The sequence below is a fragment of the Hemitrygon akajei genome, chromosome 23, assembly GCF_048418815.1.
Source record: "Hemitrygon akajei chromosome 23, sHemAka1.3, whole genome shotgun sequence".
Classification (NCBI taxonomy): Eukaryota; Metazoa; Chordata; class Chondrichthyes; order Myliobatiformes; family Dasyatidae; genus Hemitrygon; species Hemitrygon akajei.
In genome coordinates this window covers 54,623,098-54,642,292 of record NC_133146.1, presented here as the reverse complement: position 1 = coordinate 54,642,292, position 19,195 = coordinate 54,623,098, and the positions used below count along the sequence as shown (strand labels likewise).

The window sequence follows — 19,195 nt, the reverse complement described above, 5'->3', positions numbered from 1 at the left end:
AAAACTTGCAAAATAGGAATGGTTAAATTAAGCTAATATAGACAAATGAAGATACACATTTTTGGCAGGAAGAATATGGAGGTTTATCATTACTTGAAAGATGCAAGTCCAGATGGGAGTACAGGGACAAAGTGATCTCATGTTACATATATTATAAAATTACTACAAACTGGGCTTAAAAAAGAATAACAAAACAGGTACTAATGGGACAGAAGAGAAAGGATAGTTTTGACAAACCCATTTGTTTGGCAACACCTTAATATTGCATATATTTTGGTCATCAAATAAAAAATTTCAAAGTAAAATTTATTATCAGAGTACATATATGTCACCACATACAACCTTGAGATTCTTTTTTCTGCAGGCATACTTAGCAAATCTATAGAAAATCTATAACATAAAATGTGCTGAGAAAATTAAGATAATTATTTAATGCAGAAGTTATACAGACATAGGCCCAAGGGTAATCTGCCTGATTAAAATTCTCGAAGGTTGTGACAGAGTGGATTTAGGGAGAATGCTTTCAAATGCGGAGATAGGATGATTATAAGAATAACTAAGAAATTCAACAATGAATTCAAAAGAAATTTACTTGTCTAGAATATGGTAAAGCAAAAATCTGCCGATGTTGGAACTTCAACAGAAACCATAGCAAGTATTCATTAGGTCAAGGAAGAAAACGGTCTTTTGTCCAAACTGGAATAAATTTGCTTGATTTTGAAAATTTGATTTAGGGAAGAGCAAATGGTGGAGAGACTAAGCCATCTGTGATGGAGTGGAGGCGAACTATCCTCAGGAGTCAGCATTAAAGTCAACAGTTTTGGAGAACCAGTTATTCTAACTTCTATTAACAATAGCCACACTGTGAAGAAAAACTAATCTGAGTGAATTTAATAGGTTGATCATCTTTCTTCAGAGGTAGCAGGCCTATGGGTATTTCTAACATTTTCTTTCACTTCAGATTTCCAGCAACTTTTGTATTGTGTAATTTAAACTCTGTTTGTTATTTCCACTTATTCATCTTCTTAGGTTTGCTTCTCTGATTAGCTATAATAAGCAATTTATCTCCTCCATCCCTAAACTGGCACCATCAGCTTTTGTGTAATTTGACCTTTTTGGGTTTCCACCCAATCAAAGGCATTCACTTCATTCTCTCCACCATTCCACCTTCTTTGCAATTTAAAACACAGCTGATTCCAAACTAACCCTAGTTCTGATGTGACCCTAAGTGTTTAACTCTGTTATTCAGTCCATACATGCTGCCAGACCTGCTAAGTATTTCCAGTAATCAGTTTTTATTTACGAGTCCCTATCATGGATTGTGGTTGAAGCAAATGGTAAGTGCACATATATGGGGAAGCTGGACAAACATATGAGAGAGAAAGGAATCTCTCTTTACCTCAGCTAAAGAGAGATTTAGCTGAGGTAAGATGGGACAAGTTTCAAGTGGGGCATAAACTCTGGTATAGATTAGTTGGCCAGAATGAACAGTTTTGTGATGTATATTCCCGCTGCTACCTGTAAGGTGTTTGTAGGTTCTCCCTATGACCTTGTGGGTTTCCTCCTGGTGCTCTAGTTTCCTTGCACAGTCCAAAGAAGTGCTAGTTGGTAGGTTAATAAGTAATTGTAAATCATCCTGTGATTAGGCTAGGATTTAATCGTGGGTTGCTGGGCAGCGTGATTCGAAGGAGTGGAAGAGCCTATGCTGCGCTATCTCAATTAATAAAATAAAATAAATTTACATCCTATGTAACCCCATACAAGACGTGACTTGATGAAAAGATGCCAATTTTCATCTATTCTGAATGTTAATCTTACTATTTTCCCATGACAAGATCAGAGTGTTTATTGACAGAATCTGTATTTTGGTTTATACTATTTTCTTTCTAAAATATCAATCATTTTACTTTACTACTGTTGTTCATACTGTGCAAAATAAAGTGACAACTACTCAAATGTCCTCCTCATCCTTTTCCATAGCATATCTGAACAATTACATTTATCTTGTTTGGTGGCATAATTCTCTGTGAGACAGGATTTTTAATCAATCAGTTTATATGCTCATTATTCATTCCTCTGCATCTGAGGTCTTATTCTCTTTGCAGGTTCTTATATTCCATTAATCTATTAATATTGCTTAAAAGAATGGCTTAAATGGAATACAACTATGTATTTCATTATTCCAATGATCCATAGTTAAATATAAATCAGATTTCCAACTAACTGCGATAACTTTTTTGGCTACTGCCAATGCAATTTTTATAAATTTTTTCTGATTCTTGTTCAATTTAAGTTTCGGTATTGTCCCTTCAATGTCTCCTAATAAAAATAATAATGATTCCATTTGAAAAAATTACGTATAATCTAAGAAATGAATATGATATATTTTTGAAAATTTGGCTCCCATACTTACAAAAGATAGTATATTTATATTTATATTTATGTATATATATTTATATATACTTACAACACAGGTCCTTTGAAGATAAAATCATAGTAATCGGGGAAAGTAAAAATAAATATCAAAATTATTTTGAACTCCATGGAGCATGTGGGGATCCTCCGATATCCAGGCAATCTTTCTTTTCTTTCTTTCTTTTTTTTCCTTTCTTTTCTTTAGATAAGGGTTAAGGGGGGGGGGGAGGGTTAAGGGGAGGGGGGAGGGTCAACATTATTTTTCTTACTATTTTATTATCACATTTATTCCTTGTAATTTCTAAAATTTAATAAATAAATAAATAAATAATGGCTTCTTCCATTTTGCCAAGCATTCCTATGACACAACCTTACTCTGGCATGCAGCCAAAGATCTAAACATTAGTTTCTTAATTATTCCTTGCAGAGGTATAAATAACAATTCCCAGCAAGAGTTCAGACAACCTCAAAGATACAACACTGCCTTTATTTAAACAAATAAGTGTTCAAAGTACACAAACTTATACTGCTTCATAGTCAATCATATGCCATGCAACTCAACAGTAGATATAATTCATTTTCATAACATTCATTCCTCAAGCTTTTTTTTTAAATAAAAGAGATCAATCTTAAAAGTTATTCAAAGCATAAAAAGGAAATCACTTTAAGGCATCTAATGATTAGGGCTAGGCGAAAACCTAATTCAATTGTTAAACAATGTTTAGTACACATCATCCAACAGGCTCAGGAGGGATAAATTTCAATATCACAATGTGCATGTTAATTTGGTGCAGCAGATCGCCCACTCAGTTGGAGACCCAGATTGATTTTCAACCCATTTAGTTTTATGAGTGTAAAAGAAAAAAAAATTGGCAATTTCTCTCAGAGGATTTCTACCCATGCTACCAATTCACTGCTAATGCAAATGAAAATTACTGTTTACTGGAATTCTGCACATTCCTTTTACACATTATTCTCAGACCAAGGGAGCAAGGAGGCAAATTAGTTCTGTATTTATAAGACAAGAAAAATTAGAGCTCAAAATCTTAACTCAAAATATTGACCATCTGTTTGTTACCAGAGATGCTGCTAGATCTGCTGGGTTCTTCCAGTGCTTTGTTTCCGTTCTTGATGCCAACAGTTTCCTTTTGGTCTTAAATTAATTTCAGCTGTAATGTGAGACTTGTTTCCCCCTGGACATTTAAGGTACCATAAATCAGTCCTCTAAGGTGGTCAAGATGACGCCACAAATTGAAATGCTAGTTCAACACATTTTCAGCTGGATGTGCAATCTTGGCAAAAAAGCTCATAAACACAAGAGATTCCACAGATGTTGGAAATCTAGAGCAATCTTGAACAACACACACAAAATTCTGGAGGAACTCAGCAAGTCAGGCAACATCTATGGAAGGGAATAAATAGTCAATGCTTTGGACCAAGACTATTCATCTGGATTAGAAAGGAAGGGGGTACTGCGCAGGATCAGAAAAAGCTGCAGAAAGTTGTGAACTCAGTCAGCTCCATCATGGGCATTGGCCTCCCCAACATCCAGGACATCTTCAAGGAACAATGACTCAAAAAGGCGACATCCATCATTCAGGACCCCCATCGCCCAGGACATGCGTCTTCTCGTTGCTACTATCAATTAGGGGAAATGGGAGCCTGAAGGCACACACTCAATGATTCAGAAACAGCTTCTTCCTTTCTGCCATCAGATTTTTGATTGGACTTTGAACCCATGAACACCACCTCACTACTTTTTGCGCACTACTTACTTAATCAAACTTTTTAAAATATATACACTTCTTACTGTAATTTGCATTGCAAAGTACCTGCAGCATAACAACAAATTTCATGACTTATGCTGGTGATATTAAACCTGATTCTGATTCAGATTTATATGACCATCAAATGTTACAGTTCAGGTTTGAAGCAGAATACTAGAATACATCGAAAACCTTTCTGGGACAGTTTACCATTAGAATATTAAATATAGACATTCACATGCAGCTTCATCTGGAAAAAAAACAAGAGCATTACTAACTTGGAGAAAGGCAATGACTGGACATGCCAGGGATTCTCTGGGTGCCTTAAGGAATGGGAAGGAGACATGAGGTAAGGCAGCTGCAGTAAAAGGTGAGAGACAAAGCTTCCTGAAGCAAATAGGATATGCCTCCATCTCTAGATCTCAAGTGCGTTGTTTAACAACCTACAAAGTCTCAGATTTGGCCATTACAAATCAGAATTGCATCATTATGTACTAGTTGGCATGCCTTCAGTAATGTCTGAAAACACTTAGTCCATGGAAATTTAGTCTAATTACTGCCTGGGTGCACTAACCACAGGTTTCAGCACCTTCAGGCAAATTCAAATTATGGTAATCAGAATTAGAAACAAAATTACAGACTAAAGCAAGACTTTCATAGCAGGAATGTCCTATTAGCACAGCACTCATTTAGTGCCCGTTTTCACCCCTTCACCAAAATAACCTTCCTTACATTTAGCACTGAGTATCAAATACTAAATTTCAAAAACTTAGGTGAATCAATGTCTAGGTATTAAACTTTGGCTGATAGTTTGTGAGTTGTAGGTATGCTGAGTATAAAATTAATCTGAACTGGAAACACCACAAAAAGACATGAAATGGTACAGAACTACATTTTAAGACAGAGCCAAAATTTATACCCTGAATCGTGCCCTAAAAAGGCATTGATCTGGTTCCAGACTGATTTAGCATACTTGCAAGCATTCTTTCAGGCAAAAATCAAAGATATCTGCCTTTAAAAGTACACAGTCAATGGCAGCCAGACAGCAGATCAAATCTTATATTTGCCAAGGAGGAAAGAGAAACTCCATGGGTGAGGAAGAGAACTCCATACTTCACTCAATGCAACAATGTAGTCCGAATGACCAAGTAGAAGTAGGCTTACTCTGCCAAGAGATCATCAAAGGGCCCCAATTCAAGAACTTGGCAAGAGGTGGCTATAGTGGTTTCCTTTAAGAGCGAGAAACCTGTACCACAGAAAAGTGTCAAATCTCACACCAAAAATATTGCTTTAATTCTGATACTTGATGTCCCCCTTTCTTTCTCACAATGCACACTCTGCATTACATCATTTGTGACTCAGTTCATAATCCCATTCCCGCTCCACTATTAACTCTAATTCCTACACTACCCATACAAAGCTCAAGCTTTCAAATACACTGTAGGTGAATTAGAAAGTCCTAAATATCTTTCACCTGTTTCAATCAATTCAATCAATGCAGGCACACCGCAAGGATGTATGCTTAGGCCACTGCTCTACCCTCTGTACACTCATGACTGTGTGGCTAAGCACAACTTAAACATCATCTGTAACATTGTCAATGATGCTGCTATTGTTGCTAGAATCTCAGATGGAGACAAGGTGGGAAACAGGAGTGAGACAGACTAATAAAAACACAAAATGCTGGCAGACCTCAGCAGGCCAGACAGCATCTATGGGAGGAGGTAGTGACAATGTTTCAGGCCGAAACCCTTCATCAGGAGTGAAGTGAGACAGACTGACTGGTTAAGTGTGTCATGCTCAAAACCATCAAAAACAAGGAATTTATTGTGGACCAGGAAGGGAAGACAGGACAATACACATCAGTCCTCACTGAGGTGTCCATGGTGGAATGGGTAAGCAGCTTCAAGTTACAGGGCATCAATGTCTCAGAGGATCTACCCTGACCCCAACACATTGATGCAATCATGAAGGAGGCATGCCATTAGGAGTTTGAGGAGAATTGGAGTGTCAGCAAAGACAAATTTCTATAGGTGTATGTTAGAGAACATTCTGACTGGTTGCATCACTGTCTGGTGCGCAGGCTACAAAGCACAGGATTGCAAGAGGCCGCAAGAGGACCATAAACTCAGCCAACACCATCACGGGCAAAAACCTCTCCATCATTGAGGATATATTCAAGAGGCGGTGCCACAAGAAGGCAGGATCCATCATGAAGGACCTTCACCATCCTGGACATGCCTTCTTCTCATTACTATCATCAGAGAGGAGGTACAGGAACCTTAAGACTCACACTCAACGATTTCAAAATAGCTTCTTCCCCTCCCGCGCCAGACTTCTAAATAGTCCATGAACCCCTGAACAACACCTTGTTATTGGTTTTTTTTGCATTATTTATTTACTTTTTAGTCATTTTATCCTGTATAAGTGCTGCAAAACAACAATTTTCATGTCACATCAGTCAGTGACAATAAATCTGATTCTGATTTAGACAATGACAGCAAGGAATAAGAGAAATCCTACCAACCCTGGAAGGAGGATCTTTGGGTGTTCAGCATCTATTCCATCTCCCAAGGGACTATCCTCTTCCTCATGCGCAGAGATACGATCAAACCCCAAACCAGCTCTGGAGTAAGTAGAACATATAATCTGTCAGGTAACCTTGCTAACAAGATTTTATTGTAACCATTACACCCTACTTGATTTGATACCCTCATTAGCATTTGTGCTGTTGCATCTCTGTAACCACAGCTCACGGATGCAGCTGTTTTCCAATTTTCTGCTTGCAGGGTTTTAATATAAGCCACCCCATTAAAGAGGAGATGGAACTGGAAGGAACAATAGAAGGAGACGAGTTGGAGGGGTGTGATAATTAGGTTTCACAATAGCACTACAGATGGTGCAGCTGACCAGTGACCTGGTTTCAATGCTGGCCTCTGGAGTCATTTGCCTGCAACCTGCATGCTTTCTGTGACCACGTGGGTTTCCCTTTGGTACTTTTACACATATCCCTGTAGAATGGTAAATCAATTGGCTGCAACACAAACAAAATGCTGGAAGAACTCAGCAGGCCAGATGGCATCTATGGAAAAGAGTAAATAGTTGATGTTTTGGCGGAGACCCTTCATCAGGTCAATTGGCGACTGTACAATGACACCGATTGCAAGTAGCTCGTGAAACATCAAGGAAATTATAATAGGCATATATGAGAGAATACATTACAGAAAAATAATTTGATTTACAATCAGAGAGCTGGTAAAAAGTCAGTAGGTTGAATGACTTCCTTCTATGTTATTTATATCTGTTTATTTAGAGACAAGAAGCAGATCAGGTTTTTCCGGCCCAATGAGCTGCACCACCCAACAACCTACCTATTTAACCATAGCCTAATCATGGGACAATTTACAAAGACCTATTAACCTATAACCAACATGTTTTTGGACTGTAGGAGGAACCATGAGCATAAGGAGGAAATCCATGTGTTTCATGGGAAGGACATACAAACTTCTTACAGATGGCATTGGAACTGAACTACGAATTCTGACACCCTGAGCTGTAATAGTGATGTCCTAACTGCTACAGCATAATAAAATATATTTATATATACTGCATAAAATAAATGAAAAACCTCACATCAGAGTCTTACACCACCAGGTTGAGCAGTTATAGTTAAAAGGGTGTACATCACACAGAGTTAAGCTGGGATCCAACCAGTCACAGTCTGCCATCCCTTGTAAACAACGTGGTTGGAAGAAAACTGCTTAGTGGAAGGTTCAGTGCATCTATACTACACAGGAAGGCTAAAAGAAGGCCACATCTGAAATGGTTTCATGCGAGGCTAAGGCAAGAGCGCACTGAGATGAGTAGTAAGCCCCTCACCAAATGCAGTAGGGTAACAAGGAGCAAAGAAAATTCTACTTCCAAGATCTTAATGGAAAAGATGACCATGACTTCCACCCTAGAGGTGATATGCCCTTCTTTGCTGAGCGTTGACATTAATCTCTTCACGTAGGCTCTACCCATTTAGAATGATTATTAATAAATGTATGCAAGGGTAGGAAAATTAATTAGAATGAAAAAAAAACATAACATTTAAATGTTATCTCACTATAGTTCACCTGGAGGTACAGTCTCTACCATATGTTATCCAAAATTACAGATATGGTACTAAGAAAGATGCCACCTGCAAGCTGGTTACTTTTCACATCAAGCAATGAGATGACTTGTGTGAGCAGAGTGCTGCTCTCAATGGATAAAAACATGACTATCTGTGTGTAGCTCACAATCTTCCAGGAGCAAAGGATATTACAGTATACACGCGCAGCCATTCTTTCTTCATCAATACAAATTTGCTAGAAATTTGTTCATTTTCTTTTTATGTAGAGATACAGGATGGTAACAGGCCCTTCTGACCCAATGAGTCTGCACTGCCCAATTAATCTACTAAACCTTACATCTTTGGAATTTGAAAGGAAACTGGAGCACCGGAAGATGTACAAAATGTACAAACTTCTTATAGACGGCGATGGGAATTGGGTTGCTGGTGCTGTAAGCCATTACACTAACTGCACACTACCATGCTGCCCCAGGTCACAGGTCACTCTCTTACAGGAACAGAAATATCTACCTTCTGCAGGACCAAAGACATGCATTGCACTAGCACCTGCCTTTATCATAGTACCGCAAGGATGTGTACTTAACCCTCGCTTTCCTTCTTTTATACCTTGTGGTAAACTATGTATACCTGTCTGGACATGCCCCTTTGCTGACTGCTCCTGTGGCTCCTCCCACAGACCCCTGTATAAAGGTGATTGGAGGCACTGTTCCTCCCTCAGTCTCCAAGATGTTGTGGTCTCTTTTGCTGCTAATAAAAGCCTATCGTTCACCTCCCGTCTCCGAGAGTTATTGATGGTGCATCAATTTTATTAGCAGCAATATTAAAACATGGAGAGCATTTTACGACGAGACAGACTGGATCTCGACCCACAATCCCAGGAAGCCGGCGACGCTTTCGAACTCTGGCTGGCATGCTTCGAATTGTACCTAGAGGAGATTCATGTGACCGACCCTGCCACAAGGCGTAGGGTTCTCCTCTCCAGAGTCAATGGAAGGGTCTAGTCCATGATCAGACACCAAACAGACTACAAGGGTGTGATGGATGCCCTCAAAAGATAATACCAGCGGCCGGTGAACACCGTCTACGCAAGACATCACTTAGCGACACGGCGGCAGCAGGCCGGAGAGTCGAGCGCTGAGTTTGTCCGGACACTACAGACACTCGTGTGGGCCTGCGACTGCAGGGGACTGACGGCAGAACAGCATGCGGAGCTCCTGGTACAAGACACCTTCATTACGAGGATCAGGTCAGTGTACGTGCACCAGTGGTTGCTGGAACACACCGATCTTACCTTACATTCGGTGATAGGGCTGGCCGACACGCTGGAGGCCGCTCTGCACAACGCTGATGCTGTCCAGGCGTGCGATCTCCCACCGGCCCCATGGACGCTGCAGACCCCGCAACCCACCGGCAAGTCGACCACGGCTGCTGCCAGTCGCAAGTCCGCGCAGTGTTACTTCTGCGGACTCGAAAAGCACCCCCGAAAGAAAAGCACCCACTTGCTCCAGCTGCGGAAAGAAGGGCCACTTCGCCAAGGCCTGTAAGTCCAAACCACAAGTGGAGTCGAGCAGCGCCGCGTGCGAGGCATGGGGGTCACCATCTTGCCTGCCCGCCTTGTGCGAGGCATGGGGGGCGGCCATCTTGCCTGCCCGCCGCATGCGAGGCATGGGGGCGGCCATCTTTGTCGGCGCCACCTCGCCCCACCTCCGACCCACGGGTGCTTACTGGGCACCAAGACGGCGATTCAACTCTGGCCTCCATGACCCTCGACCAAAGCGCTCCACACCAGCTCACAAGGTCAATGATGGACATCCTGGTGGAGGGGCACAGGACTAGCTGCCTGTTTGACACGGGCAGCACTGAGAGTTTTATTCGCCCGGATACAGTGCAACGCTGTGGACTCCTGACATAGCCGGTAAGCCAGAAGGTCACCATGGCTTCTGGATCGCATTCCACAGACATCCGGGGGGGGGGGGGGTGTAGCGACATTGGTGGTGCAGGGCACAGAATATCGGGACTTTGCGCTACTGGTCATGCCTCAACTGTGTGCCCCTGTGCTATTGGGGCTCGACTTCCAGAGCCACCTGAAAAGTGTGACAATGGAGTATGACGGGCCCCTCCCACCAATCACTGTCAGAAATCCTCAGTTTTGTGGGACTTCGTCATATACCCCGCTACTGACCACATACACACACCAACCCGCACATCCCACCCAGCACCATGCCAACAGCCACACTACTGACACCACTTGCAGCCTCTCCACCTTCAAGATCCCTCCCCCACCGCTGTTCGCCAACCTGACCCCCAACTGTAAACCTGTGGCAACTAAAAGCAGGAGGTACAGCGCGGGGGACAGGGCCTTCATTCAGTCGGAGGTGCAGCGGCTGCTCAGGGAGGGGATCATTGAGCCAAGCACAAGTCCTTGGAGGGCCCAGGTGGTTGTTGTTCGGATAGGGCAGAAAAATAGGATGGTCGTGGACTATAGCCAGACCATCAATAGGTTCACTCAGCTTGACGCATACCCACTACCCCGCAGCGCGGATACGGTCAATCAGATAGCTCAGTACAAGGTGTACTCGACCATAGACCTAAAATCCGCTTACCATCAGCTCCCCATCCACCCGGAGGACCGCCCCTACACCGCCTTCAAGGCGGGCGGCAGGCTCTATCACTTCCTGCGCGTCCCCTTCGGTGTCACGAATGGTGTCTCTGTCTTCCAGAGGGAAATGGACCGGATGGTGGACCAGTGCCAACTGAAGGCCACGTTCCCATATCTGGATAACATCACCATCTGAGGTCACGACTGGCAGAACCACGACACCAACCTCCAACGATTTTTCCAAGCGGCCAAAGCTCTTAACCTTACCTATAACAGGGACAAGTGTGTGTTCGGAACCACCCAACTTGCTGTCCTTGGGTATGTCATGGAGAACGGGGTCATTGGCCCTGATCCCAACCATATGCACCCCCTGTTAGAACTCCCTCTTCCCACTACCCTCAGAGCCCTCAAACGGTGCCTGGGCTTCTTTTCCTATTACGCCCAATGGGTCCCTCACTACGCAGACAAGGCCCGCCCCTGGTCAAGTCCACCGCATTTCCCTTCTCAGCCGAGGACCACGCGGCCTTCAGCTGCATTAAAGGGGACATTGCCAAAGCAACGATGCATGCGGTGGACGAGACCATTCCCTTCCAAGTAGAGAGCGACGCCTCCGACTTCGCGCTTGCTGCTACCCTCAATCAGGCAGGCAGGCCAGTAGCATTCTTCTCTCGTACCCTTCAAGGCCCTGAAATTTGGCACTCCGCAGTGGAGAAAGAAGCTATTAGGCACTGGAGGCACTATCTCGCCGGCAAAAGGTTCACCTTGCTGACCGACCAGCGCTCAGTTGCGTTCATGTTTAGCAAACAACAGCGGGGCAAAATCAAAAATGATAAAATTTTGAGGTGGAGAATAGAACTCTCCACCTACAACTGTGATATCCAGTAATAGCCTGGAAGGCTCAATGAGCCCCCTGATGCCCTATCCCGGGGAGCATGTGCCAGAGCACAGCTCGACCGGCTATACACCCTCCATGCAGACTTTTGCCACCTGGGGGTCACCCGACTTTACCATTTCGTGAAAGCCCGGAACCTGCCTTACTCCCTTGAGGAAATCAGGACGATGACCAGGAACTGTCAAGTCTGCGCTGAGTGCAAACCGCACTTCTACCGTCCTGAAAAGGCACAACTTATCAAGGCCACCCGCCCCTTTGAGCGACTGAGTGTCAACTTTAAGGGCCCCCTTCCCTCCACCGACCGCAATGTCTATTTTCTCAACATAATCGACGAGTACTCGCAGTTCCCCTTTGCCATCCCCTGCCCCGATACCACTGCCACGTCCGTCATAAAAGCCCTGCGCCAGCTCTTCACTCTGTTCGGATATCCCTGCTATATCCACAGTGATAGAGGGTCCTCCTTTATGAGTGACGAGCTGCGCCAGTACCTGCTGGCTAGGGGTATTGCTACGGGGTAATCCCGGGGGAATGGACAGGTAGAGAGGGAGAATGCCACTGTGTGGAAGGCCACACTCTTAGCCCTTAGGTCAAAGGGATTGCTGGTCTCTCACTGGCAGGAGGTCCTCCCTGAGGCACTCCACTCCCTGTTATGTATGTCCACCAATGCCACCCCTCATGAGCGACTCTTTTCCGAGGAAGTCTGCCACTGGGACCACCCTACCGGCTTGGCTGACGTCCCCAGGGCCAGTGCTGCTCCGGAAATATGTGAGGAGCAATAAATACTCCCCGATGGTCGAGAGGGTTCACCTACTTCATGTGAACCCCCAGTATGCCTACGTGGTCTTACCTGATGGGTGGGAGGACACGGTCTCCGTTCATGACCTGGCGCCCGCAGGAGCACCAGACACCTACCCCGAACACTCCACGGTGACTATGAACCCCGTACCCACCGAGGTATATACCCATGAAACACCGCGCACATCAAGCCCTACACAGACTCCTCACGACACTCCCATACCGGGCGCCTCGCACACGCATGAGGGATTACTGAGGCCTAACGGGCTGACACCTCAAGTCAGGCCGGAGTCAGCACAACCACCGTCACTGGTGCAATGACCACCGGTGCTACGTAGATCGCAGCGACAGACTCGACCGCCTGATAAACTTAACCTGTAAATATATTTGTAAGAAACTTCGCCCCGTGAGGACTCTCTTTTAAAACAAAGGGGGGGGGGTGAATGTGGTAAACTATGTATACCTGTCTGGACACGCCCTCTGCTAACTGCTCCTGTAGCTCCTCCCACAGACCCCTGTATAAAAGCGGTTGGAGGCACTGCTCCTCCCTCAGTCTCCAAGATGTCGTGGTCTCTTTTGCTGCTAATAAAAGCCTAACGTTCACCTCCCGTCTCCCAGAGTTATTGATGGTGCATCATACCTATGACTGTGTGGCTCAGTACAGCTTCAACGCCATATTCAAGTTTGCTGATGACATCACTGTTGTGGGCCAGATCAAAGGAGATGAATCAGCATACAGGAGTGAGATTGAAAACCTGACTGAGTGGTGTAATAACAATCACCTCCAGCTCAATGTTAATAAGACCAAGGAACTGATTATAGACTTCAGAAGAGGGAAACTAAAGGTCCATGAGCCAGTACTCATCAGAGGACCAGAGACTGACAGAGTCTATAACTTTAAATTCCTGGGTGTCACTATTTCAGAGGACTCATTATATAAATAATACTGCGAAGAAAGCACAACAGCGCCTCTTCTTCCTCAGGAGTCTGCAGAGGTTTGCCATGTCATCAAAAACCTTGGCAAACGTCTATAGATGTGTGGTGAGAAGTGTGCTGACTGGCTGCATTACGGCATGGTATGGGAACACCAATGATTTTGAGTGGAAAATCCTACAAAAGGTAGTGGATTTGGCTCAGTACATCATGGGTAATACCCTCCCAACCATTGAGCGCATCTACATAAAATGTTGCTGTAGAAAAGCAACATCCATCATCAAAAATTCTCACCACCCAGGCAGGGTTCTTTTCTCACTGCTGCCATCAGGTACCCCTCAACTATCAGGCTCTTGAACAAAAGGGAATGGCTACACTCATTCAAGGACTCTTGTTATATTGTTATGTCATGCTCATTATTTATTGCTATTGATTTATATCTGCATTTGCAGAGTTTGTTTACTGTCTATAGTTCCTGAAGTTTACAGTTTAATTACTGTTCTATAGATTTACTAAGTATGCCCACAGAAAAAGAATCTCAGGGTTGTATGTGGTGACATGTATGTATTCTGATAATAAATTTTACTTTGAACTTTGGTAGATGACTTTGATGCGAAGAGTAAAGACATCAAGCATCAGTGGTTAAGTTCTGTCATCTAGTTCAGCTCTGGATGAAATCACGGTGGAGCAGATTGGGGTCTAGCAGGTCGAAGGACTTTTGTCTACCCAGGTTCTCGAGATATTGCAGGCTTTGTCCATTAATGCCCTCCCTCATGAGGTCTTCAAATCACCTCCCACCGCAGCTTCTCAGGTAACTTGTTCAAAATCGGCCATTGGCCTTGGTTGATTGTCTAGAGCAGGGGTTCCCAACCTGGGGTCACAGACCCCCTGCTTAATGGTATTGGTCAATAAAAGAGGTTGGGAACCCCTGGTCTAGAATAAGACATTCTCAATCATAAGGATCATCTGAGTGGATTCTACAGTAAATTTAAGCATTGTTCCAGAAGTTAGGTTGCAGCGATACAGGTGATATTGTGAAGCAGCACTAGGACTTCAAATCTCATCCAAAAGGTGGTAAAATGGAAAAAGCACAGGGTACATAATTTTTAAAAACATGCTATGATGCTTGTATCATTCTCTATTATATTTTAAATCATTCTGAACACACTAGCACTGTTGAAATCCATTAAAATACAGAGAAAATAAACACTGGTGTTACAGCTGCTGACATTCTTGTTGGCAGCTACCAGAACCTTACCTGCACCATCATAACTAAGGTATCCATCAAGTATTAAGTCAGCAGTCAAATGCTGGTGAAACCTCTCTCTTACCATTAGACTAAATTTAAGCAAGCAATAATGAGTTATGAAACTACCCAATCAGAATTACCAATGTCTACAATGTTCTTTTAATACAGTCATCATATTCTGAGTGACAAGGAAAAGATTAAAGGATATTTTCAAAGTTCCTGGAAGAAATGCCATATCGTCACCCAAGGAGGAAGTGGATGGCATATTTTCAGATAGATTCAAATTCATCAAGTTCATGGTTAGTGGGATCCAGGATTAGCCATGATGGAAAGGTGGAGTAGACTCAATGGAATGGCCTAATTCTGCTCCTATGTCTTATGGTCATGGTCTTCACCAGAAATAGGGCACAAACAAATCATGACATTAAAAGGGAATCATAAAAAATTGCTTCTCTTATTCATGGGATGTAAGGCAAGCTGGCCGACTGGATACAAGATTAGTTAGGTAATAGGAGGCAGTGGGTGGTAGTGGAAGCTTGTTTTTCCAATTAGCGATCCCCAGTCAGTAGTCTTTCACAAGGGTTAATACTGATACTCTTGAAATTTCTGATAAATATTAACAACTTGCATTTGAATATATGAGATATAATCCATAAGTATGAAGAAGACACAAACATTTAATGGTACTCCAAATAACAAAGAGGATTGTCTTAGATTACAACCTGATATTGATCAACTGCACAGCAACAGCAGAAGGAATTTATTCCTGTCAAATGTGAAATGATGTATTTTGGAAGGTTCAATATGTGTAGGTAATACACAGCCATCAGAGGTCATGACCAAAGGGACCTTTTTGATACAAGTCTAGAGATTCTTATAAGTGGCAGAACAGATCAATCTGTGATGCTTGACTTCTGCAGACATGGCACAGAATGTAACAGCAGAGACATCAGGTTACAATTTAGTAAAACATTCGATAGACCCAACTCGAGTATTGTGTAGAGTTCTGGTTGGGACACTATAGGAAGGATCTGATTGCACTGGAAATGATGCGGAGAAGACACACCACTTCCTTCCCATTCCCACACTGATTTGCTTGTCCTTGGTCTTTTCTATCGCCACAGTGAGGAAAATGCAAACTAGAGAAATAACACCTCATATTCCACTTGAGTAGTCAAAAACCCGATGGTATGCAGAATGAGTTTTCCAGTTTCAAGTATCGTACTATGTTCCCTTCCCACTCCACAGTAGCATCAATTAACTACAACTTCAAGCAATCTGATTGAAATTCAGAATTTACTACACCCAAAATTCTAACAAATTTTTCACCTGAGCCAGGCAATTTTTAGGTGTAAGTATTAGCCATTTGTAGGAAATATTTCTATATAAAAGTTTAAATAGTTGGTACTGTACCAAAGAGCAAAAATTCAGGAGGATGAATCTCAGAGTTGTATTCTGTACAAATACATTGATTATTAAATGTACTTAGAATTGAACTAACATAACTAGTCATTTGGGCAAACATTTTACGCAATTAAAATCTCCTGAAAATTAATTTGCAACTCACATTTGGTTTCTCTTTTCATCAAGGCATTTCACAGGAACTCATCATTGAGACCAAAAAAAAGTTCAGCAAAGCACTTGGTTATAAGTCCATTCAAAAAGATGCTATGAAAATAAAAGTTAAAATGATTAGTTTCCACATTTTTCTTGCATCAGTCATGCAACATCATGCATACTGACATGAATATAATATATATTAATGACTTGGATATACAGGACACAATTTCCAAATATGCAGATAACATAAAACTTAGAAGTGTGAGGAGGAGTGTACTGAAATATGAGGAGGGTAGTGTAGAAAGGCTGGTACGATGAATGATTGGATGGTAGACAAATCTTACTGCTGAGAAATGAGATGTTAGATTTTGATAGGAAGAATAAAAGTCAATATAAACTAGAAGACACAATTTGTTAAATGGTATAAGAACAGAGAGATATAAAAATCCAAACTAAATTTATTATTAAAATACACACAGTATATATTACCGTACTTCATTTTCTTGTAGACATTTATATGAAAAAACACAACAGAATTTTACAAAAAACTATGTATAACCGTTCAAAGACTGGCCAAAGCCAAACTGCAAAAGAAGACAAACTGTGCAAATAAAAATAATACTGATAGCATGATTTGTAAAGAATCCTTGAAAGCGATTTTTTAAAAAAAGTCTTTTGGTTTTGCTGATGTTGAATGGTTATACAGTATGTGCTCGGCAACTGCTCATTAGTTGCAAAAACCTGTTAAAGATGAACATAGCGATTTGTTTAGATATGTCAATTGTTCTTTAACTGCTGTTATATTTCTATGTGGCACAGGAATTAAGAAACTTTCAAAAATTAAGATACACATTGAATCCTAGCCTTCATAAAGAAGTTGCATACATGAAAAAAAGTCCTGATAAACTTTATATTTAAAAAAAAGTTGTTTGGGTAACATGGAAGTTCTGTGACAAGTTCTGGAAGCTACGCTTTAGGAAAAATATGAAGGCATTGGTGAGAGTGTAGAAGGTGCAAACGGGTCCAAAAGATTCCACGGTTGAGGGACATCAATAACATATTCAGATTGGGGAAGTGAAGATTTAACAGAGGTAATTAAAATCATGAAGGATCCAAAATCCAATTCAATTGTATTGTTAAAAATAGGCTGAATATCTCAAAGAAAACAATTCAAAAAAGTGAGGGGAAAGGAACAGGTTTGATGTTACATATAGGCACAGTACTGCAACCAGTTAAACCATCACTTCACAGTAATACAGATTGGGGTTAATCCTGACCTCGGCTGCTGGATGTGTCGAGTTTGCATGTTCTCCCTGTGAATGTCTAGCTTTCCTTCTACATCCTAAAAGATATGTGGATTAGTATGTTCATTGGACACTGTAATTTGTCCCTAATGTGTTGCTAAGTAAAGGAATATGGGGAAAATTAAACATACAGTACAGCATGGGAACCAGCCCTTCAGCCCACAATGCCTGTGCTGACCAGGATGTTGATAAGAGTGTGGGAAGTATAAAAAGTGAGATTAATGTATGATTAATGTAAATTGGTGCTTGATAGTTGGACAGTGGACTGAAAGGACTGCTTCTGTGCACTTTATTGGCCAAATGGCCTCCTTTCAAGTCGCAACCATTGTGACTCTACTTCTTATTAAAAAGCACCACAGTAGCTAGCGGTCAGCATGACGCTACTTCAACTCAAGGCGTACAATTCTAACATCGTTCTATGAGCAGACTCTGTACATCTTCTCCGTGGAATGCTTGGGTTTTCTCTGGGTCCTCCAATTTCTTCCACAATCCAATGGCATAGTAGGTAGGTTAATTGGTCATTGTAAATTGTCCTTTCATTGGGTTAAGGTTAATGGGGTTTGTCGGGGGTTGCTGGGATGGCATAGCTCAAAGGCCCTATTCCACACCGTATTGCTAAAACTTTAAAAAATAGGCTCATTAATACAATGATTTGTTAACCTGCTACAGTTAATAAAAGTACAATAAAGAAAAACAAAGCAAATATAATCATAATTCATATGCTTAAAAAGTAGCTATAGATATTTACTAACATCGAACCTATTCACCAATATGTAAGTTGTTGATTCTAGTTCACTTAACATGTGATGGCATGCAGCTTATCTATCTGGATGATAAGGTATGATAAACTGTGATTGAAGCTCTCATGTAATAAGGCTTTCCAATAGTGGAATGTGAGGAAGACTGAGCAGAGTTCACAGTGACTATATATTCACTGAATAAACATGCCTAAAATGAACACAGTATTTTCTTCAAATAAACCAAAAAAAAATCAAGAATGGGCCTTGCAGCTCCAAGGATACCTAAATAAATTTGTGTGATGAGTGGAAAAGGTGAGCAGTTTCAAATTCCTGGGTGACAACATCTCTGAAGATCTATCCAGGGCCCAACATATTAATGCAACTACAAAGAAAGCACAATGCTGGCTAAATTTCATTAGGAGTTTGGGGAGACTTGATATGTCACCGAAGACTTCCAAAAATTACTACACATGTTCCGTGGACAGCATCCTAATTGACTGCATCACCAACTGGCATGGAAGCACAGGATTAGAAAAAAAGCTGAAGAAAGTTGTAAACTCAAGACACTAGCCTCCTCAGCATCAAGGGCATCTTCAAAAGGCCCATCTAGTATGTGCCAGATCCTGCTGAAAGCTTTGGTAGCCTTTCTTGCTGTCCACCACATCCCCAATCTGGTTGTCATCTGCAAATTTGGTGATCTAGTTTACCACATTATCATCCAAATCATTAATATAGATGATAAACAACAATGGCCTCAGCAACATTGCCCGCAGTACACCACTAGTCACAGGCCTCCAGTCAGAGAGGCAACCATCTACTGCCACT

At 42.0% G+C, this 19,195-nt stretch overlaps 1 protein-coding gene across 2 annotated transcripts in view; it reads right to left on the bottom strand.

Annotated features, from left to right (window-relative positions):
- The window catches only part of LOC140715460 (fibroblast growth factor receptor 2-like), a 182,349-nt gene that overhangs the window by 143,396 nt on the left and 19,758 nt on the right, over nucleotides 1–19,195 (bottom strand). Inside the window, exons 2-3 of one of the 2 annotated variants that reach the window (XM_073027689.1) lie at nucleotides 16,334–16,434; nucleotides 6,709–6,807 (exon numbers count right to left, since the gene is read on the bottom strand). The gene's annotated coding sequence lies outside the window, so the exon portion shown is untranslated. The remainder of the gene's footprint in view (nucleotides 1–6,708; nucleotides 6,808–16,333; nucleotides 16,435–19,195) is intronic. The other variant, XM_073027690.1, reaches the window with a different exon arrangement.